General features: G+C 43.2%; 1 protein-coding gene across 1 annotated transcript in view; it reads left to right on the forward strand.

Moving 5' to 3' along the window:
• Positions 1-228: 228 nt before the first annotated feature.
• Positions 229-24,447, forward strand: part of FTSJ3 (FtsJ RNA 2'-O-methyltransferase 3) — a 177,047-nt gene continuing 152,828 nt past the window's right edge. Inside the window, exon 1 of the mRNA XM_082266751.1 lies at positions 229-241. The gene's annotated coding sequence lies outside the window, so the exon portion shown is untranslated. The remainder of the gene's footprint in view (positions 242-24,447) is intronic.

The raw sequence follows: 24,447 nt of genomic DNA on the forward strand, positions 1-24,447 counted from the left end.
ATGAACTTCAGAGAAAAGGATTTTACAGTAAGTCAAAAATCAAATTTTTTCATTCATTTTTACTGTAATATTGGGAAGATGTGACGATTTTCATTATGTATTAAAGAGTAAGCCTTTGATCTGCATAGAAGCACAAAATATATCAATAAAGTTTGTAACCACTGATTGCAATCTTCAGGAGCCACTGTGAGCTCCTGTGTGTCAGAACCAAAAGGGTGGATTCCCTGGGTATATGGTGGAAGTATACAGACCTGGAGCATCTCAGAGCCTCCTCACACGTTAGTGGGGCAATTAGGTGCATGCCAGCCAGAAAAAGTTTTAAGAGTGCAAACAAATCTGGGAAGGTATTTCACCAGGGTTGCCTGCTTTACATCATTGCTTGTAATACTATGTTAGTATAATGAATGTGTTACTAATTGAAAATTGTATCAAATTCTTACCGTAATTTTCCTTTCCTGGCACCAATCCATGGCAGCATACTACCACATGTATGCTGCCATGTTGGCGCCAGGAAAACAGAAAATTGTTTTCGTAATTTTCGTTGTTTTCAAATACTTTTCGTAATATTAAATACTTTTTGTAATTTTCCTCTCCTGTCGCCAATCCATGGTATCATTCAAGTGGTAGTATGCTGCCTTGGTCGCACCAGGAAAATATAGTACTTGAAATAAAAGAGAGAAGGGCGCCAAGCCAACCATAGTTTAGTAAGCGAGTCTACTGTAGAGATCAAACAAAAATGTAAAGGTTTCACTCCTTCAGACTGAGGAACGAAGCGGGTCCTAGCCTCCAAAATGCATTTCCTGACAGCCCTTACGACTAAACATGTCCTGGCAGTGTGAGCACATCATCCCGCGGTGTATTTTGTGTCCCACAGCGGAGGTCTCTCCTGTCTAGAGTGCCTGGCTACAGCGGCACACTGATTTAAGAGACGCGCTTTTATATACTTTTAGTTTAACTTTTACCTTTTTTTGGTCTCTAAAATAAATTTGCTTACAACACTATGGTGGGCTTGGTGCCCATCTCGCTTTTCTTTTCTGTTTACCTCTTTAGGGTTCCCAGCCTAACAGAGGAGACAGCCTATCTCCGCCTGTAGTCAGCTTACCACTAATTAGAAGTCTCACAGCCTCCAGATTAATCCTTTTCCAAGCTGTCAATCGTATTGCTATCAATTGTATTTTGTTTCTTTATTTGTTATATATATATGAGCAGATACTCTGTTTCCAGCCAGCTGCTACACAGCAACTCTCAGGAGCAGTTTTTGGTGGTCTGATCATTTTATTTCAATTTGTTAATGGTTTTTATTTTTATATTCCCTGTGTGATGAGCGCTAGACATTTATTCATTTTAATGCCTCAGTTTAAAGGAAATGGGACTTTTACGGGCTTAGTAAAAAATTATATTTATTGGAGATTATTTAGAAAATTTCTTGCTGTTGAGCAAAAAATATAGAAATACAGACAAAATAGTATAATACAATTGGTGCAAATGGGTTATAGACCCATGTGAGAAGGTGAGAATGGAACGAAAGGTGACAAGGTGAAAATGGTGACTTTTTTGAAACTCTGTCTGTGGGGCTCAGAATTGTGAGCTTGTTGAGAGAGAGTGTGTCTTGTCAGACTTCCAACGCGTTTCGGCGTATATTGCCTTTATCAAGGAAGCGGAGACAGTTCACCATGTCTGAAAGATGTAATAAATATATATTGAAGTGTACAGTATAGCACTATTTGAAAAAAATAGTGAAAAAATATATGTAGTAAACACATACAGGTGACCAAGGCGGTTATGTCCCGGGTTGTATTATTCCCATTGCTCTTCCAAAACTATTCTCACGGGATTTCTGTGGAGTAGCTGTCTGAAATGATATGATTTTGGGTGATGGTAATATTGCCGGTTTGATATGGTTAAAATAGGAAATATATAGGCAATATATGTAGACTTACATAGCATAGGGATCACATGGAGGGGATCCTTATCTTACACAGCATGGGGATCACATGAAGGGAATTCTTCTGGTAGGCCTAAAGGTATAGCATATTGGATCAATATTTTGAAAATGTATTTATTTTTTATAATTTCAATAGCTTTTTCCTGAGAGCACTATAAAGAATGGTGCTGGTCACTTACAGTTGAAAGACTAGATGGTGATCCAATTTTGTTAATTAGGAGGCCTGTGGAGAGTGCTTTTCATGGAGCCTGCATAGTAGAGGAATGTGATTGGTGACGGTACAGGTATGGTTGTTTTTAAAAGGTATTGGTGTAAAAACGTATTGAGACTTACATATATAGGGAATTCCAGGTTCACTGCATGCGCAGTGGGCTATATATAGCCGGGGATTTCTAACAGGGCGCCACTTCCCTCCAACCGAGGGACAACGCGGACGCCCTAGGACATGCTCTTCTGGACCCATACCACTTCAATCCAGCCTTACAAATCATAAGTTTTCATCCAATCAATGCTCTATTTTTGCATTGTTGGATGTACTTTAGTCACAACGTGCATCAAATGCCTCTCTACAAGGCTGATCAGCACAAATACTTTTTTACCAGGGAACTAACAGGATCCATGACCAGGGCTCCCCCTGCTGTTCTGAACCTGGAATTCCCTATATATGTAAGTCTCAATACGTTTTTACACCAATACCTTTTAAAAACAACCATACCTGTACCGTCACCAATCACATTCCTCTACTATGCAGGCTCCATGAAAAGCACTCTCCACAGGCCTCCTAATTAACAAAATTGGATCACCATCTAGTCTTTCAACTGTAAGTGACCAGCACCATTCTTTATAGTGCTCTCAGGAAAAAGCTATTGAAATTATAAAAAATAAATACATTTTCAAAATATTGATCCAATATGCTATACCTTTAGGCCTACCAGAAGAATTCCCTTCATGTGATCCCCATGCTGTGTAAGATAAGGATCCCCTCCATGTGATCCCTATGCTATGTAAGTCTACATATATTGCCTATATATTTCCTATTTTAACCATATCAAACCGGCAATATTACTATCACCCAAAATCATATCATTTCAGACAGCTACTCCACAGAAATCCCGTGAGAATAGTTTTGGAAGAGCAATGGGAATAATACAACCCGGGACATAACCGCCTTGGTCACCTGTATGTGTTTACTACATATATTTTTTCACTATTTTTTTCAAATAGTGCTATACTGTACACTTCAATATATATTTATTACATCTTTCAGACATGGTGAACTGTCTCCGCTTCCTTGATAAAGGCAATATACGCCGAAACGCGTTGGAAGTCTGACAAGACACACTCTCTCTCAACAAGCTCACAATTCTGAGCCCCACAGACAGAGTTTCAAAAAAGTCACCATTTTCACCTTGTCACCTTTCGTTCCATTCTCACCTTCTCACATGGGTCTATAACCCATTTGCACCAATTGTATTATACTATTTTGTCTGTATTTCTATATTTTTTGCTCAACAGCAAGAAATTTTCTAAATAATCTCCAATAAATATAATTTTTTACTAAGCCCGTAAAAGTCCCATTTCCTTTGACCTGAGGCATCAAAATGTTTTAATACGTTTCTCTGGGACGGTGGCTACACCAACTTAGTTTAGGTATCAGGGATCGCATCTTTTTTCTCTCGACATTTATTCATTTTTCTTAAATATAATTCTTGCGCTGCCACCTTTAGCATTTTATATACCGCTCTTTGAGTTTATAGTTCATTTGAAGAGACCCTGTCACCAATTTAAAGAAAAGCAAGTGAAAGCACAATCAAGTGTTTTAAATTCTTGCAGTGTTTTGCCTTTCCATAAAATAAAAATTTGATCAACAAAAAAACTTTTCTTGGTGTCCATTGAGAAAACCAGGAAGGCTTAACCCTTCAAGTTTTATTGCTGCGAATAGGAGGATTGGACACAAGAACAAATTTTCTAGGGCAGTCTAGGATAAACCCTATCATCAATGGTTGGTTCCTCAGACCAAAAATAATTGTGATTGTGTAGGCAGAGTATATTAAACATAAAACATAATTTATTTAATAGAATTACAATCTGAGTAAGTTGCAGATAGTAGAAAAATCATATACTTCCATAAAGGTGCTATAAACTGATATCAACAGTGGTGGCTTGGCCGCACGATTCCATATTACTTGGTGAAGATATGGTGATTCCCGATGTTACTGTTAGGACATCCAGGCTGAAAAGCAGCTGAGGATGAACTGAACATAGGGATTTTGACTCGTTTCGGCTTAACTCCAAAAAAATGCCTTTCTCAAGGTAATCACCAAATTCTAAAAAAGTGAATAAACATGTAATTAGTGACATTTGAAACAAACTTTCTTCATTATTCATAACTTTAGTGCTGAATCCTCACATCTAAAACTTACCAATCTCTGCAGTAGTGCCCGTGCTGGGGATTGGGGGGCAACCTCACCCTCCTGTACTGAGGTTGCCCCCCAATCCCCAGCTTGGGCACTACTGCACTACACCAAATCAATTCTACAAAATCCAGGAAAAGAATAAAAAAAATGGCCCCCTCCCCTTTGGACTGTAAACTCAATGAGCAGGGCCCTCCTATTCCTTCTTTATTGAACTGTATTTTTAGTGCATTTTTCTCCTTTTTCTTAGGGTGCTGCAACGTGCTGCATTTTTCCTGCACCGAACTTTACTGGAACGCTGTAAAACATATAAAAATCACACTGGAATGCACCTAAACGCACCAAAAATGCACTGGAACGCACATCCTTATTTCAGGTGAAGAAAAAAGACAGGGAAAAAGTGCACCGGAACGTGCCAAAAACGTTTCAAAAACGCACTGGAATGCCTCCAAAACACGCATGCAAAAAAGCTTCCTGAAAGGCACCCGGACTGCTTTTCAATGGTGTGAACTGGCCCTTAACCCTAAATAAGGACATGTGCGTTCCAGTGAATTTTTGGTGCATTTTTTCAGCGTTCCAGTGCAGAAAAAATGCAGCACGTTCTACTTTTTTTTTCTGGAACTGACCGCACTGCTGTGAACTATGCCGTTGAAAACCGTACAACCTATTCTCCATGCATTTTTTTTGATGCGGATAAAAAACACACCGGACCACATGTGGTGTGAACTGGCCCTAAGTGTGCTCCTAGGGAGTGCTTTCTAACTGCGGTGGAGGTGCTTAATTGGAGGAACTGCTTAGCAGAAACACAAGATCTCCATCTTGCCCTCTGACAGACCGCTGTTCTGCCTCTCCTGTGAACGATGGGCGGGGCCCAGTGGACATCACGTCTGCCGGAGCCGCGGATTGGCTACAGCGGGAGCAGGTTGCCGGTGGTGCGAGCCCCAGACCCTGCGCACGAAATCACGTACAGGTACACGATTTGGCGCAGGAGAGCCGCCCCGCCGCAGTACATCTGCATGGGGTGCTCCATAAATGGTAATGTACCTCAGAGAAGTGAGACTCTTCTTAGGTCTGGATCACACCAGGTGTGGGAATGCATGAGATTGCATCTTTTCCCACACCACGCTACGAGGAAGGCGTAAAGCCGAATCGCGTCAGCGTTTGTCTTGTTGTCACCGCTATCCATGTTGGAATAAAGTATTTTACTTGGAAGAAGACTTTTCGTGTGCCGGCTTTATTCACATAACATTCAATTTATGACTGGCCCTGGCTGAAGTCCTAACAAACCAATAGATGGAGTTAAAGGGTCACAGATTTATTATTGAACTGCAGCAGTAATAGAAAACCAATATTGATGGCGCTGAAGAGAGCACAGATGTAATTGGTTTATTATAACTTCAGCACGGGCTGAAGTTATAATAAACCAATAGATGGCGATGAAGGGTCACGGATGTATTATTGAACTGCGGCACTATTAGCAAACCAATAGATGGCTCTAAAGGTACTGATTTATTGCTGACCCGCTTAAATAATAAACTAATGGATGGCGCTGAAAGGTCACAGTTATTAACCTCCTGCAGTAATAAACCAATAGATGGCGCTCTAGGTAGTACAGATGTATTACTGACCGGTTGAAGTCATAACAAACCAATAGATGGCGCTAAAGCATCACAGATTTATTACTGACCAGTTGAAGTCATAGCAAACCGACGAATGACTGAACACTTTTTTTTTTTTCTAACTGAGCTGTCACATTAGAAGAAAACCAATAGAGGGCGCTAGAAGGATACAGTTCTATTACAAACCTCTGATCGAGGTTGCGGCAAAGCCACATTAACGTGATGATGTGGGGGTGCGGTAACCTGTAACCTATATGGGTGTAAAGAAAAGTGCGGTTCTATATTAGACAACGCTGAATCTTCTGCCCGTGTGAGGACAAAGAATAAAAAATGCCCCCCCCCCCCGTTGGATTGCAAGCTCTATGAGCAGGGCCCTCCTATTCCTATTGCGTTTGTAAGACCGCTGCGCAAATACGGTGTGCTAAAAAATACTGCAACCATCTCCATTTTATTCTCTAGGGTCTCTGCTAAAAAGAAATACATAATCTTTGGGGGGTTTTAAGTAATTTTCTAGCCAAAAAATCCCTAAACTGATTTTAAATTGTAAACAACAAGTGTCAGAAAAATGGCCGGTCCAGACCAAAATAAATTTTGAACTTAGGAAGAGGGTACAATTGTAATATTTTCATCTATACATTCCAAACCAATTCTATAAATGACCGTCTTCCTGAGGAATAATGTCTGTGAAATGAAAATTTGATTTTAAAAAGAATACAGCACATTGCGTGAGGGCTTATCGCTGTATGGAAGTCAGCGGCCCTGCCAGGAAAGCATACCCCGCCCACCAGCCAACCAGAAGCATTTTTGGAGCACAGACCCCACCCACCAGCCAGTAAACAGTCTAGTATGGTCTTTGAAAACAGCTTGCTCCCAATATGCATTTTCTGATTTGCAAACGGTGATTTGCCTTATTTTTTTGTATCTTATAATCAACTTTTTTTTCACAGACATTATTCCTCGATAGAAGGTCATTTCTACAATCAGTTTGGGACGTATAGAGGTAAAAAAATAAAAATGGAACCCTCTCCCTAAGTTGACCCTTTTTAAAATCATAGGGTATAAATACTGCTGAAGACCTTGTTTTATTTGAGTTCTGCGTTAACCGTAGCATAAAATTATGGAGCGTGTGGGTTCACAACAAATTTGTTTCTTACACAGATTGGTACGTTTTAGACATGAGGATTCTGCACTAAAGTTATGAATAATGAAGAAAGTTTGTTTGAAATGTCACAAATTAAATGTTTGTTCAATTTTTTAAAATTTGGTATTTACCTTGAGAAAGGCATTTTTTTTTTTTTTAGTTAAGCCGAAACGCGTAGGAAATCCCTATGTTCAGTTACATCCAATGTTCCCTCTAATTTTTTACTGAGCTGAGCAAATAAAAAAATTTCTGAGCGCAAACCTTTAGATTGAGCAATGGGGGGGGGGGGGGGGGGACGTCAATGCAGAGTGACCAGCTTGCCCCAATCAACTGCAGAGTGCCACAGCAATGCCCCCAATAAACTGCAGAGTGCCACAGCAATGCCCCCAATAAACTGCAGAGTGCCACAGCAATGCCCCCAATAAATTGCAGAGTGTCACAGCAATGCCCCCAATACATTGCAGAGTGTCACAGCAATGCCCCCAATACATTGCAGAGTGTCACAGCAATGCCCCCAATACATTGCAGAGTGCCACAGCAATGCCCCCAATACATTGCAGAGTGCCACAGCAATGCCCCCAATAAACTGCAGAGTGCCACAGCAATGCCCCCAATACATTGCAGAGTGCCACAGCAATGCCCCCAATACATTGCAGAGTGCCACAGCAATGCCCCCAATACATTGCAGAGTGCCACAGCAATGCCCCCAATACATTGCAGAGTGCCACAGCATTGCCCCCAATAAACTGCAGAGTGCCACAGCAATGCCCCCAATAAACTGCAGAGTGCCACAGCATTGCCCCCAATAAACTGCAGAGTGCCACAGCATTGCCCCCAATAAACTGCAGAGTGCCACAGCATTGCCCCCAATAAACTGCAGAGTGCCACAGCATTGCCCCCAATAAACTGCAGAGTGCCACAGCATTGCCCCCAATAAACTGCAGAGTGCCACAGCATTGCCCCCAATAAACTGCAGAGTGCCACAGCATTGCCCCCAATAAACTGCAGAGTGCCACAGCATTGCCCCCAATAAACTGCAGAGTGCCACAGCATTGCCCCCAATAAACTGCAGAGTGCCACAGCATTGCCCCCAATAAAATGCAGAGTGCCACAGCAATGCCCCCAATAAAATGCAGAGTGCCACAGCAATGCCCCCAATAAAATGCAGAGTGCCACAGCAATGCCCCCAATAAATTGCAGAGTGCCACAGCATTGCCCCCAATAAATTGCAGAGTGCCACAGAATTGCCCCCAATAAATTGCAGAGTGCCACAGCAATGCCCCCAATAAATTGCAGAGTGCCACAGCAATGCCCCCAATAAACTGCAGAGTGCCACAGCATTGCCCCCAATAAACTGCAGAGTGCCACAGCATTGCCCCCAATAAACTGCAGAGTGCCACAGCATTGCCCCCAATAAACTGCAGAGTGCCACAGCATTGCCCCCAATAAACTGCAGAGTGCCACAGCATTGCCCCCAATAAAATGCAGAGTGCCACAGCATTGCCCCCAATAAAATGCAGAGTGCCACAGCATTGCCCCCAATAAAATGCAGAGTGCCACAGCATTGCCCCCAATAAAATGCAGAGTGCCACAGCAATGCCCCCAATAAAATGCAGAGTGCCACAGCAATGCCCCCAATAAAATGCAGAGTGCCACAGCAATGCCCCCAATAAAATGCAGAGTGCCACAGCAATGCCCCCAATAAAATGCAGAGTGCCACAGCAATGCCCCCAATAAAATGCAGAGTGCCACAGCAATGCCCCCAATAAAATGCAGAGTGCCACAGCAATGCCCCCAATAAAATGCAGAGTGCCACAGCAATGCCCCCAATAAATTGCAGAGTGCCACAGCATTGCCCCCAATAAATTGCAGAGTGCCACAGCATTGCCCCCAATAAATTGCAGAGTGCCACAGCAATGCCCCCAATAAATTGCAGAGTGCCACAGCAATGCCCCCAATAAACTGCAGAGTGCCACAGCATTGCCCCCAATAAACTGCAGAGTGCCACAGCATTGCCCCCAATAAACTGCAGAGTGCCACAGCATTGCCCCCAATAAACTGCAGAGTGCCACAGCATTGCCCCCAATAAACTGCAGAGTGCCACAGCATTGCCCCCAATAAAATGCAGAGTGCCACAGCATTGCCCCCAATAAAATGCAGAGTGCCACAGCATTGCCCCCAATAAAATGCAGAGTGCCACAGCATTGCCCCCAATAAAATGCAGAGTGCCACAGCAATGCCCCCAATAAAATGCAGAGTGCCACAGCAATGCCCCCAATAAAATGCAGAGTGCCACAGCAATGCCCCCAATAAAATGCAGAGTGCCACAGCAATGCCCCCAATAAAATGCAGAGTGCCACAGCAATGCCCCCAATAAAATGCAGAGTGCCACAGCAATGCCCCCAATAAAATGCAGAGTGCCACAGCAATGCCCCCAATAAAATGCAGAGTGCCACAGCAATGCCCCCAATAAAATGCAGAGTGCCACAGCAATGCCCCCAATAAACTGCAGAGTGCCACAGCAATGCCCCCAATAAAATGCAGAGTGCCACAGCAATGCCCCCAATAAAATGCAGAGTGCCACAGCAATGCCCCCAATAAACTGCAGAGTGCCACAGCAATGCCCCCCCGCGACCCCGTGCACTTACCTCACGGACGGTCACGGCACTCTGTCTTCAGTCCCCGGCTTCCAGCTTCCCGCGTCTCCATCCTCCCGAGTCCCGGCGCCTCCTCCTCGGCCAATGGCATGAAGTTGGCCTTTCGGCCAATCAGGAAGCGGGAGGACCCGCTCCCTGATTGGCCAGGAGGAGGATCCGTATGACAATAGCGAATTTTCATTCGCTATTGTCACACGATGGGCGTGCTCTCGGGGTGCACGCTCTGCTCCCTGGCCGCTCCGTCTGCGGCTGCGCCGTCTAACTAGGTGCTTGCGCGGGACGTAATTTCCACTGCGCGACCGCGCACGCGCGCACCTTAAAGGGAACACTGGTTACATCCTCAGCTGCTTTTCAGCCTGGATGTCCTAACAGTAACATCGTGAATCACCATATCTTCACCAAGTAATATGGAATCAAGCGGCCAAGCCGCCACTGTTGATATCAGTGTATAGCACCTTTATGAAAGTATATGATTTTTCTATCTGCAACTTACTCAGATTGTAATTCTATTAAATAAATTATGTTTTATGTTTAATATACTCTGCCTACACAATCCCAATTATTTTTGGTCTGAGGAACCAACCATTGATGATAGAATTCATGCTAGGGATGATGGCAATTACTTTTCATGTGTTGCTCTGAAGACAAAACAGAATTTAGTCTAGGATAAACCCTTTAACTACTATCTTGCCTCAGTTTTAGAGCAAAGTTATACTGAGAGCTCTAAACACAGAGGGGTTCCTAAAAAAAGATTTAATGATAAGTACAACAATCCTATTTTCTTTCTCCTTCAGCTAGGGACACTAGAAGTCTTAAAACTACGAACATCAAAAAACAACCCAACTGAGAAGGGGCAGTACAGCAAAACAAAGGTAACAGGACTCGGGTGTGCCTGAAGGACCTGCCTGAAGCTTGGAGAATGTGCAAATAGAAGACCAGGTTGCAGTCTTAAAAATCTGGAATAAAGTTGCCTGATCCAGAAAAGCCCAATAAGTGCTCACAGATCTAGTAGTGTGCCTTCACAGAAAACGTGGAACCCCATCCTTGGGATGGTGGTTTGTCTAAGCAACCTAGAGATGGCAGAACAAGAAGCCAGTGAACACTTACGGGGATGAGATAAAGAGAAATCGTATTTCTGAAAGAAGCAGCCGCTAAGCGATGGATAGAATCAAATAGCCTGAACTACATCCTGACAATGGAGGGAAACATTCTTTAAGTGAACTGGAGCCTTACAGAGGGATGGAAGAACAATGTCCTGGCTGAAGTGAAAGACCAAAACTACCATAGGCAAGAAGGAAGTACTGAGCCTCAACACCCTCTTGTCCCTTACAGGAAAAAGGTAAGCGCAGGGAAAGTGATGTATCTAAGGGAGTTTAAACAGTGGTTTGTGAAGTGCAGAGAAACGGGGGAACAGATGGAGGAAGCTACATAGGTGGCCCCTTGCACAAAGGTCTTAACCAAGGAGTGAGAGTCTAAAGGCCCGTAAACACGATAGAAATTCGGAAGGGAAATTTCGTCCGACGACCGATCTGCTGATTTTCGGATGGTTAGTATGGTGCTTTCGACAGCCGACTCCGACTTTTCGGCTGACAAAATCCTGATGTGCAGGCTATAAAATTTTTGTTGTCTTTAATACAACGTCTGATTTTCGTCTCTTTAGTACATATTTCGACGGAAAAAAATCTTAAGAGCAAGACTAGGCATGCTCAGAGACGAAAGAACACATACAAAGCAATCCAACACATGACATCACTTCTGAAGTAGAATTCTGTCGTACGGGAAAATTCGTATGAAAAAAAACCTCTTCACTTTCCACATCAGACTAGCATGCCACAAAAAAACGGACGACAGATCGTTCGATAATCTGATCGTGTGTACGAGGCTTAACCGCCTCTAAAACAGAATAGAAAGGGCAGAAACCTGTTCTTGATACCGATTAAAAGTCAAATGCTGGTCCTGACTTACCAGTAGAAAGAATAGGATTTGTCCAACAAAGAAAATCACACGGGGAAAGTCTGAAGGTTTACCCCAAGTGAAGTATGCTTTCCGGGTCTAACAGACCTTGCAGGAAGTAGACGATATGCAAAAGTTTGGCAGTCCAGCACTTTAGACAAAGTGTCCTAAGCATATGTATAGACATGAGGTGCATGCAGAAAATTAGATAAAACTTCCACCAAACCATGTGTTCAATAAGCAAGGCATGCAGTGGTTACATCTCTTTTAAGGAATTTTGACTAGTCGGACATGATTTGACAAAGTAAAATCACCGCCTGATTCAGGTGACTAGCAAGACCCATCAGCAAGAACAGAGCCTCTAGAAAGGGCTTTACACCACTTATCAGTCCGGTCCTTAAAGAAAGATGCGTCCTTAACTGTAATAGTACACACCTTAAAAGAGAAGTTTGGGATTTAAATAAAAAATATGCTTAGGTGGCTCTGCAAAAAAGTAACAGAGATCAAACACTGCTGATTGCTCAGTCCCCCTCCACTCTGTGCAGAGAGCCTCATCTCATTGAACTCTCTGATTCCCTCTCTGGTGCTCACTGGAGCATTCGGCTTTGAAGGGGGTGGCTAAAAGACCCTAAAAGGCTAAACCAGGTGCCGGCATCTGGGTTTATCTTTCCCCAAACCAGCTAAGTGAAGTCAACTGATAGCGGGCTTTAACCCGCTTTCAGCTGAAAACAGGTCACAGGAGTGCAGAACAACCTGCACTCCTGTGATCCATAGCAGAAGTATGGCCAAAAAAGCTTTGGCCATACTACTTTAATATGCAAATGCTCTAGAAACCTAAATCCTTCCCTTTTGCATTAGGTCTTTAGCCATACATTCAGTTCTCTAAGCTGCTCCCTTTCCTGTTTTGTACCTTGAAACAAGCAATATTTCAGGAAATATAACCTTGGAGGTCCTTTCCATCAACTTCCAGCCTAGTTCTTGAAATTCATTTTATGCCTATCCTCTCCCAATAATTTGTCTACCCGCTCCACCACATGCAGGACCCTGGCGCTAGGAAGACTGCAAACCATTCAGTTGAAGGGATCTTTGCGACAAATTTTTCTATCAGTCGTTATGATTATAGAATCCTTAATTACCACCAACTGTCTAGGCCATGATGGTCTGCTTTCCTGGCAAATAGAGGGTAGCAATGACATCTACAGCTGCCACCTTGGAATTTGCCACCACAAATCACCAACCTTGGCACATTTGGGTGCTCAAACACTGGACTGGCCTTCTTTTTCTATGAGCCCCTGCAACACCCTCAAAGTATCCCAACTAACCCATCTTCTGACCTGATCATTCTAACTAACCAGTGCAGTGAAGACTTGAAATCCAGAGTGACCTGCAGAGCAGACTTTTTACATCCAGTGTGGATTTTTAACATTTATTTATCCATTTATTACCTATAACTGTTAGTATCCGGTTATTATTTTGTACATGTAGGAATACATCCAGCCTTTTTCTGGAACAATGCACTGAGCTGGCCAAAACTAGTTCTTGAGGGAATACATACCATATACACCAGCACCAACATTCAAGTACTATAATTGAAAAGACAAGAACTCACTGCTCAAGGTGGTGTGATTGCCTGATGACTCACACCGTTGCATGCCCCGGCTTGCCTCCATGAAAACTTGATAAAGGAATTGGCAGCTCTCCAGGTTGAGTCAAAGACTCAAGTCGAGTCAAGTACTATAGCTCCCGTATGCCACACCAATGGTGTAAAGATATTCTTTCTCCAATTACACAATGCTTGTGTATGCACCCCCTGAAGATGTCATCATGGCAAAGCGTGTCGGGCAGAGCTACAAGAAGTGATGTCATCCTGCCGAGGACACCCAGAAGTGTCGGGAGTGAAAGCTGAGCTCTCACCGTGGATGGTGGAGTTAGTCCTCAGGCCTCAGCAGTGTTGAAGAGGTTTCATCTGGGTGCACAGCAAAAATGCACTATTTAATGTGAGTGTATATACTGATTGTTTTTAAGGGCTCAATTTTAATAAAGGATTTTATGCTTTGTAACTTTTTTTTTTTATTTAAAATTTTCAAGTATAACAAAATATATAAAACTTGTATAGACAGATACATTGAACCAGTAAAAACACAAGTGCATTGGAGGGGAGGGGGATAGAGGGCATGCCCGTGGCGGGCAAGGGAAGGAGGGGAGGGATGAAGGAAAGGTCAGAACTCAATGACCTAGTCGTGGGCAGGATCGGGGAATGTAGAGGTTGCATGGATAAGGGGGTCTCGTACTCGAAACGTGAGATCATCAAGGGGAGAGTCCGAGACCTTCGATAGGTGATTGAGGAAAATGTTCCATTTGGCGTGAAAGGACTGGGCCGCCGAGGGGGCCGTAATGTCCGTGTTGAGGCGGTCAATAGACAGGAGCGTGGGTAGCTCTGACGTTATCATATAGATAGGGGGAGGCGTGGTAGAGATCCAATGCTTTAAGATCATTCGTCTGGCAACAAGTAGGCTGGTAAGGATCCATAAACGAGGAGAGTAACATTTTTTTTCCTGTGGTCTGTGGTATATATGATTGAGGTGAATTTAGAGGAAACTGCAGTACTGGTCCTGGATGTGGTTCCCCGAGGGAATAAAGGTGCTTATTGATTCACTATATTGAGTATAGAGGGTCACGGAACTCTGCTCAGATTAGAGAGTTGGGATTGGCATGTTGGTGGGGTGGCACATTGAAGAGATTGATCATTGAAATTTTGCACAAAATTGGAGGTCAACGCGAAGTACTTAATTTAGTTACTGTGGAAGCACTTTATACTTGTGGACACTTTATTGTTGAATGCACTTTATACACCTACACCTTATGTTTGAAGCACTTTAATAGAAATTATTAATGTATGATATATACATGCATGGTTGTAATTTGCACTAAGGGGTTTTTTACATATAAGTTTATCCTGCTTACACAAGCGCTGTGTAATTGGTGAAAGAGAATATTTCTTGAGGGAGTCTATTCACTTCAGCTCTGGAAGGTTTTACTCTTTTCATGACCAGGCCAATGACCAGGCTATTTTTTTTGCTATGTGGCACTGCGCTACTTTACCGGATGATTGCGTGGTCTTGCACTGCTGTACCCAAAAGAAATTCATATTTTTTCCCCCACAAATAGATCTTTCTTTTGGTGGTATCTGATCACCTCTGGATTTTTTATTATATAAATGGAAAAAAAAAACAGTTTTGAAAAAAATATTTTTTTACTTTCTGCTATAAAACATGTTCCATAAAATAAAATCTCTTAATTTTGGCCAAAATGTATTCTGCCTCATGTCTTTGGTTAAAAAAAAATCCCAAAAGGTGCATATTGATTGGTTTATGTGACTGTTATAGTGTCTACAAACTATACCTATATACAGTATACTGGCATTTTTATTATACTAGGAATGGCGATCAGCAACTTATAAAGGGACTGCAAAAGTATGGCGGTCAATCTGACACTAACTGCCACTGACCTCAACAGTGCCATTATTCCAGTAATCAGTGCTAATAATATGAACTGTCACTGTACTAATGACACTGGGCATGAAGGGGTTAATACCTTGGGTGATCAAAGGGATAAATGTGAGCCTAACAATGTGTGTGATATGTGCTGCTTTTACTGGGGATCTAGTTGTGTTTAGCAGGGAATGAAAAAACGAGGTCCCGTCACTAAACACAGCTCTGTGTTGTTTACACTCACAGAGCTGTGTTCGGGAAAGTTTAGAGCCGAGTGCCGGTGTTCTGTCTGAATCAGCGACCTGGCAGATTAGGTAACGGAAGTGACATCCCGTCACTACATTGCGACGGCCATCTTGGTACACCCAGCCGCAGTAATTCTGCAGTCAGAAGGCAGCAGTGGACATCTTTTTACACCCACCCAAGTCTTGCATTTCACACTTATTTTTTACCAGTAAACTGAGCTTATATAGTAAAATACAGTATTTTGAAATCCATCAGACTGTTTTGATGTTGAATTTTAAAATCACCAGTGTTCTGTTAGATTAGCAAACCTGTGAGATCAGTAGGCTTGCCGCTGTTTTTAAAATCCAACATCAAAACAGTGTCACGGATTTTAATAATACTGTTTCTCTTTCGTTCATTGACGGACACCGCTCTTGATCTTCATGACCATTGGGTTATATGCACTCTACAGGAGTAGGACACTAGGCAGAAAAAGAATCTGGCTATGCCTATGGGCAGTCGCAGGGGGGATACTCCCTCTCTCTGCTATAGGTTTTTTTCCTGCCTAGTCAGGAGAAAGGACCTAATTCCTTGCTGGGATCTCTGGTTCTGGCAATTTTTTCTTTTTGGTTTTGAAAAAAAGTTCTTTCCTGTGAGATCTGCAATCAACTGCTGGACTGGGCAACAGGCTGGATTATCTAGATACAGTGGTCACCCCAGTCTGGGCAGGGAGCACGTGCAGACCTCAGCTCTGCTCTAGGTCGGCTGCGACATAGCCCCACCGGACGTGGCTAGCCTGCGAGTTAAATGCCTTGCGAGGTCACATACGACCGGGTCTCAGCCCGAGTCGCAGCATTCCTCCTGGGCAACAGCCCCCCCTCCATTTCGATGGAGAGGAGGTTCTGGCTGGAGCGGTGTCTGCCTGGTTCCTGGTATGGGGGAGTAGCTGTCCCCCCTCTCCCTGGAGGGTTTTGGGGGGGACTGGCCCCTCCTTGGAACGGTCGGACCCCAGGGTTCCCCTCCTTCCCTTCATCTGGCCCCCCATTCTACCCCCTCCACTTATGCTGGGGCTGTGTGGGTGGTCTGGTCCACCACCTTGGGTGGGGGCAGGGCACAATGCTGGGGATGGGGGCCGGGGGGGGGGCACCAGCGACTGGACGATCGGATGTGTGGTTTGTACCTGGTGGGGGCTCCTGCCAGGGCTGCCAGTTCTGCCTCGGCCTGGCCTAGGGATCCCTCCCGCACCAGCACCCAGCTGATTAGACCACAGATTCCACCGATAGGTCGGGAGTCACTCACGGTAGCATACTGCAGCTACACCTGTAAAATCGGACCACAATGGGAGGGTAAAGGTGAATTTCCCTGAGCCGGGTGTCGGTCCAGGCACCTGACGAATCCTAACTTTCATTGTCGCAATGACGCCCTGCCTGGACTGACTTCTGTGACGTCAGCAGAGAGCGGACTTCAGCCCCCCTCTGCTGAACATGGGTCACAGGAGTGCAAAACAAATTGCAATCTTGTGATCCATACGAGCTTTGGCTATACTTATTTAAGAAAGTAGGAATTTGAATTTACCTGTAAATTCCATATCTTGGAGCACAGTATAGGACACAGAACACCCTCCTTTCTATCCCTTGGATACTCTGCATTGCTTGCTATAAAACTAAAAGCAGAGTGGGGTAGGGTTATAGAGGGTGCCCAGGGGGCATGTCCTCAAAAAACATTGCCACTGTTCTCTGCCTCTGTGCGCAGGCAGTCCCATTCATGTCTAATGGGACAGAGGTGCTGGTCCCAAATTGATAGTCATGCGGTGCGTGTCCCTGAATGCAGATGGTTTACATCAGGGGCACGCGCTGGCACAGCTGTCAAACTGGGACCTGAGGCTGTGTCTGCGCAGCTGCTGCATCTTAGTTGACATAAATGGAACGCCTCTACATTCCATGCAGGCAAAGGCAGCCCTTTCACACAGGTGCACTGATATGTATGCCTGTGTGAATGAGGCCTAAATAAAAACAAAATGCAGTCACAAGTATATAGCTTTTTTTTTTTTTTGCTAACTTAGGTGTTCTCCCTTAGAGAAAGTACAGTCATAGCTTGTTGCCTGTTCTCCTGTGGGTCACACAAGTGCCAATTTTTTTGCACTCCTGTGACCTGTTTGCAGCAGGCTGAAGTCTGCTGATGTCACTGAGCCAGTCCAGGCTTGGGCAAGATCCTGACAAAGTCAGGATCCGCCCACATGCCTGTACCGACCCTGGTCTTAGCCTTTCAGCGCGCCACTAAGAGCTTGAGGCCGGTGGTCCCGCCCCCTCCTCAGCCCAGCCCTCGAGTGAGCGCGGTGGGCAGAGCAGAGAGCTATGAGAACCAAGCAATCGGCGGTGTTAGATTGCTCGGTTCTCAGTGTTAGAGCCGGCGGGGGACTGATGCTGCATGCAGCTAAGTAAGTAGTATTAAAAAAAAATAAAATAAAGGGATTCCCATACTTCTCTTTTAAAGACTACCTTGCGGGGGCAAGGTTTGCTCGAATTAGGGTTCCTTATATCAAATGTTCATAAGATTACATTAAAATGGAAAAACCTAAGAGCCAGGGAAATGAGAAAATATACTTTATCTCTAGTGAGATCCTGGGAAAAATGAGAATCCCGCGAAGAAGACACTGCACTGTCTTCCTTTGACGCAACGTGTAAGGCGGTGTGCTGGAAGGTATTCTGTTTCCAGAGCAGAGGATTCGTTTTTAACAGCGTCATGATGAACATGCTGTCTTCTGGATCTGTTGGAAGCAGTGAGCCACCCGTACTGACAATTCATGCCTCTCTGTATGTTTAGAATGTAGCTGCAGTTTTATCAATAAAAAGGTTTTATTTTTACCGCAACATTTGGCATGCTTGACGTTCTTAGGATCTCACTGGACAAACTAATGCACTGTTGAGCAGGATTTAGGCAAGTATGTTTCCTCACTTTACCATCAGGTGAAAATGCCAAATGAGTTGCCTTGTAGAGTCCATTTTAAGTAGAACCAAATACATTGTAAATTTACAGATTTATTATTCAGTAAATAATTCAAAACACATAAATGCAGCTCAGCATTATGTTTTCTGTTATACAGTAAATTGACAATATCACATTCAGATTTTCTTAAATAAGTAAATGATAAATTAATTAGAAACAAAAAACTGTACCTTACAGAAGTGTTGGTTTATTATAAGCAAGATGAATGAACATTCTTTGTTTTATAGGTTTTTAAAGACGATAAGTAGACATGAACCTAATCCCTAAATCCTATAGACGCTTAAACAAGTTAACTTTTGGAATGACATTATCTGCACTTTTTGTTAGAAGAATCCTTGGTGATCCTGATAAAGGTTATTGTTCAGGCATTTCCTGTTATGGGGTGACAACTGTCTCCCAATTGTGCACCTGCGTTGTCATCCTGTCACATTTCTGGTAGGGACTACAAGCAGCCATTCTGACACATTGTGCAGTCATGGTCCACCAATGGCACCAGCAGGAGTCTGGTACAGCTCCGTGATGTCCAGCTGACACTGGAAGGAGTGCATGGAGACAGAAGCGGCTGGCGATTAGCAGCAATGCAATGCAACAAAGGATAAAAAATGTGAAAAACACATTTTATAGAAAAACATGGCAAATGTTTAGCTTACAGTGTGTTTTAGCAAAGCATAGGTCATCCATTAGGGTTTACAACTACTTGAATGTATCCACAGTCCTAAAGCGGAGCCTGGAAGATCTGAGTGCCACACATTTTGTTCCGTAGAATGACTCCACAATAGCCTTCAGCCAAGCATACATACACTATTTCAGACATGTGCGATTCATTTAATTACGAATCAAAATTTGGACTAAATTTTCATTCTTTGGATGTATCCGAATTTCCCAATCACAATAGTAACTAATTCCAATGAATCCAAAACAAATTATCCAAATTCGAAATGGATACATATTGCAATAAATACATTAAGGTATAAAAGTGAAATAGGATAATGATTCCTATTTAAGCTGCTTTAAAGAATAACATAGAATAGAATAAAACAGAATCAAATAAAATAGAACAAATAAAATAGAACAAATATAGCCATCTTTCGAATCCATTAAAAAAAAAAAAAGAAAAATGTATATACGAAACCAATTTCGAAAACAAATCATTCTAACAGGACAATTATAAAAGACTAAACAAAATTATTAACTTAACGAACGAAGCGGAAACTAAAAATTTTTCATTGTGCGTATCTACAGCATTTGTGCTGTCCATATATACTGCCTTTATAGAAAACCTGCTGTAAGAAAAATACAAAGACCTAACTTATATCATGCTCATCCTCTGGTTTCAGTTGTGAGCCATTGACCTAAATCAGAATCGGATATTGAAAATTCTTATGTCGATTGTTGGAAATTTGCGCCAGGTTTGTGACTCAGGAAAAAACCAGAGACTGCTAAAAATATAGCATTTTCAGCGATGGCAAACTCACATTTCTCATTTTGGGTGAACAGAAAAAAACTTTAGTTATTGAACCTGTGTTATAGATTCTTCCCTGGGATTGGATGGTCCAGGAACAATTGGACACGTTAGAGGCAAACCATATTCAAGACATTTGTTATTGGCTGGATTGGGAGACATTTCTATGGTTACCAATTTTCTACACACAGGGTGAATGTATACCCATAAATTAAAGTGGTTCTAAAGCCTTGGCCCCTTTCACACAGGCCCGCCTGTCCGTTTTTTTTGGCGGATCTAAACGGATGCCCCATGCATCTCTATGGGGCATCGGATGTCAGTGGAGACATGTCCGCTGACATCCGATCCGTCAAATCTGTACGGATTGAAACCCTATTTTCCATCCGTCCAGCTGATCGGATGAGAACGGACAGACAGTCCGTTCTCATCAGATTCCTCCATAGAGAACAGCGGGGACTGACCGCTCTGTCTTCGCACACAGGGCAGAGACAGAGCTGCCATCCGTCTGCTCAGCGGGCGGGCTGGGGGGGGGGGGGGTGATTGTCGGATCGATCCCTCGCTGAGAAAAACGGGAGTCCGTCGACGGACTCTACAGTGTGAAAGGGGCCTTAAGGTTTTTTACCTTAATGCATTAAGGGGAAAAATCTTCTGTGCTGCAAAACTCCCCACCCCCCATTACTTACCTTACTCATCAAGCAATGTGCATGAGAGCAGCCGCTCATGCTGCTGTCTCCCTCCTCCCTGGGCAGATTGATAGCAGCGGAAGCCATTGTCAATCAAATGTTGTGCCAAGCAGGTAGCAGGGCAGAGTCGCCCACTCTGTCATTAGATGTGGGCAGGGCGGCTCAGGAGCCCCCATTGCAGCTTTCCATGGGAGCACTTGCAGAAGAGGAGGAGCCAGGAGCACAGACAGGGGACCCCAGAAAAGGATCAGGGCTGCTCCGTGGAAAACCAGCTAAGTACAAAGTATTTATTTTCATTTAAAAAAACAAAGCTTTAAGACCCCGTTCACATAGGGGCGACGCTACTTGCTGGGGCAACTTGTGAAGTCGCGGTGCACGCTGTGCACCTCGACCTCGGCGCGACATGCACTGACTAAATATCATTCAAGTCTATGCAGGTCACCCCAAAGTAGTACAGGACACTTTTTCTAAGTCGGAGCGACTTGTGTCGCTCCTATTAGAACGGGTCCTGTGCTAATCTATGGCAGGCGACCCACCACGACTTGTCAGGCGACCAAGTCGCGCTAGTGTGAACTGGGTCTTAATGTGTTCTGTGAGATGTTAGTTTCTCTACCAAGACTGACCTACTTGTCCCTGCACCTCTGAAAAATATTATGGGTGCATAACTTATTACTACACTATTAAGGGGTGATAATATGATTAGAGCATGGCAACTCTTTTGCCTAAAGCCCAACTTAAGGAGATATATATATATATATATATATATATATATATATATATATATATATATATATATATATATTTTTTTTTTTTTAACATCCCCTTGAGGAAAGTGATGGCGAACCTTGGCACCCCGATGTTTTGGAACTAGATTTCCCATGATACTCAACTACGCTGTGAAGGAATAATCTATCTTCCATTTTGTTCTTTCAAACTCCATCTTAGTACTAAAACCCTAGACTCAGCTTAATCAAAAAGCCTATCTAAGTAAATGTCCTTGAAAGTTTCAGGACGTTATGCTTTGTGGTCAAACTGACCCTTAAAAAGCAAGTCTGTTTGAAGTAAACGATGCCTTATCTTAATCTTTTCAACAAGTCTGATGTAATGTCAATTATATCTATGCCTTATTTCAATTAACTCATATGTAAGTACGTGACTTGAAGCACGTAATAGTAAACTGCTATTTTTGTATTAATTCTATGGATAATAATCTTTTCCTTTCTTATAAAACGTTCTGTATAGTCTGAATAAACTCGAGCATTCTGTAACATCATACCTGCTGTTGTGTGTCATTGAGTGATCCCAGATATCTGAAAGGAACTTTGATGCCAAGGGCCATGTGAGTCTAAATTATTGCCAACACACTGCAGAGTACATGAGTATCATGGGAAATATAGTTCCAAAACATCTGGGGTGCAAAGGTTCACCATTACTGCCCTTGGAGGTTTAAACAAACAAAACATCTGTGAATCTGGAGCTGTCCTATGAAGGAGAATTCAGTACATCATGTGAACTGCCAGAAGACATATAGAATTACTGCTGGGAAAAAGGAACATACGTAGGAAGGGAGTCGTCTGGGGCGGCACCCAGAGTTATGCTTTAAAGTGGGACTTTAGTGAATAGGTGCCACCACAGCTCTTGCACATTACTACCAAGAGTACACTTCTCCAGAAATGCAATGTCCTCAATCCCCATTTATCTCAAATACCATCTTCTCCTGGGTTTGGTGTCCTGTCTTTAGCCACTGGCCAGACACCCACCCATTTCTTATGCCAGGAGTGTACACAGAGCCATATAAATTAAGAAAAGGTTAGTAGACATGGAAAAAAAAAAAACTTTTATAACAGAAAATACACAAAAAAAAGGCTCTTCCACCACACAAATATGGGCACTTTAATTTTTGCCTGACAAAAAGTGGAGCCGGTACAAGGGCATTATCTATGCAATAAAAGAAGACGATTCTGATATTCTTTCATGGTCTCGATAACATTGAAATCTCCAATACTTCTATAATCCAAGAAGGGTAAATGATGCATCTTCACCTTCAGAGGATGTCAAATGAAAGTGGTTGTAAAAGGTAAAAGTTTTTTTTCACCTGAATGTATTCTCTGCAATAACGCTTAAAACATTTTACATTTAGCTTCCCCCAAAGCACCCACCTGAGCCCAATCTCAGTCCAGAACTGTGCACTCTACAGCAGCTCCTCTCCCTACTCTTACAAGCTTGGCTGAATGGCTCCTGCTGCTGTCAGTCAAAACCTATGAGCAGAGAGTGGGGCCAAGCCGGGCTATGTGTCTGAAAAGATGCAAGCACGTACAGGTGCCATCATAAGAGGTAGTTTCCTATGGGGGCACGTGCTGGGAGGGGGGAACCCCAAGATCGCCAGTGGGGGACCCACCAGGAGGATCAGGGCTGCTCTGTGCAAAAATATTGCACAGAGCAGACGAGTATGATGTTTGTTATTTTAATGAAATGAAAAGTAAATTAAAGGTTTACAATCACTTTAAGCCAAAAGGGAGTTGAATGTGACTGACACCCAACAGCTTCATCTGATTACCATGTGGGCATTGTGTGTTTAGTTTCCAGATCCCTAGTGCCAAACCGGCAGGCCTTTGGCACTTATGTGTGGCACTCGGGGCTCCTGCAGCCACGACTCTGTATCCAGTCCCTGGTCTCAGGCAATTTCTAAAGCATGTTTGCAGCATCGGACCATGTCTCTAGCTTTTTTTTTTTTGCCAATCTCTTGTATCATTTCTTTAGCCTTTGGCCATATCCTGTTGTGTCTGCTGTTTCTGTCACTGAATATTATGTGCAGCACTTTGGGGAGATCAGGGACCAGGCTTGAGGTCCCCATATTTAGAAGGTTGACCACCCACTATTTAGATCAAGGGTCTTCAAAATTCAGCCCTCCAGCTGTTGCGGAACTACACATCCCATGAGGCATTGTAAAACTGACATTCACAGACATAACTAGGCATGATGGGAATTGTAGTTCCCGAACAACTGGAGGGCCATAGTTTGAAGACCCCTGATCTAGATACTCCGTAATGTTCCTAATTAGAATCTCTAAAAACCAGTGGAGATATTTGAAGGCTGGAGCTACAAAATAATTGTTAGTAGCTCAATCCTACTGCTAAAAATCAACAATAATGTATGTGTATGCAAGGGCAGAAAGAAAATAATCTGCAAGAAATGGCACTCATCCTATGGCTTGTTGTAAGCTGGCAACACAGTTTTTCTGTGGATGGAGTGGTGTCAGCTCTGACCAAGACAGACATATTGTCTAGACCAGTCATGGCGAACCTTGGCACCCCAGATGTTCTGGAACTACATTTCCCATGATGCCCATGCACTCTGCATTGTAGTTGAGCATCATAAGAAATGTAGTTCCAAAACATCTGGGGTGCCAAGGTTCGCCATCACTGGTCTAGACCAAAAACTGTGCACACATCCATTACATGGGATCAGCAGGCATTGTCCATAAAGTGAAACTCCAGCCAAGCAGCTAAATTAATGTAGGTTTCACTTTGGATTTCTGATTTTGGCCAGTCATTCTTGTGAGAAATCTCAATCCTTTACTCCCTATTTAAACATTGAAGAGTAACTCCATTTTTGTTGAGAAAAAAAAACAAACATTCACCTCTAGGCGATTTTTGGAACTTTTATCTTAGTGCAGTAAGCCAATCACACAAGCAGGAAACTACCGTATTTTCCGGCGTATAAGACGACCCCCCTAATTTTCAAGTTAAAGCATAGGTTTTGGGCTATACTGGCCGTATATGACTACCCCCCCTTCCGAAGCAAGGCAACACCATTAAAAAAAACATCAGATTTCTCATAGATCTCCAAGG

The sequence above is a fragment of the Pelophylax lessonae genome (genome assembly GCF_965119305.1).
Source record: "Pelophylax lessonae genome assembly, chromosome: 9".
Taxonomy (NCBI): Eukaryota; Metazoa; Chordata; class Amphibia; order Anura; family Ranidae; genus Pelophylax; species Pelophylax lessonae.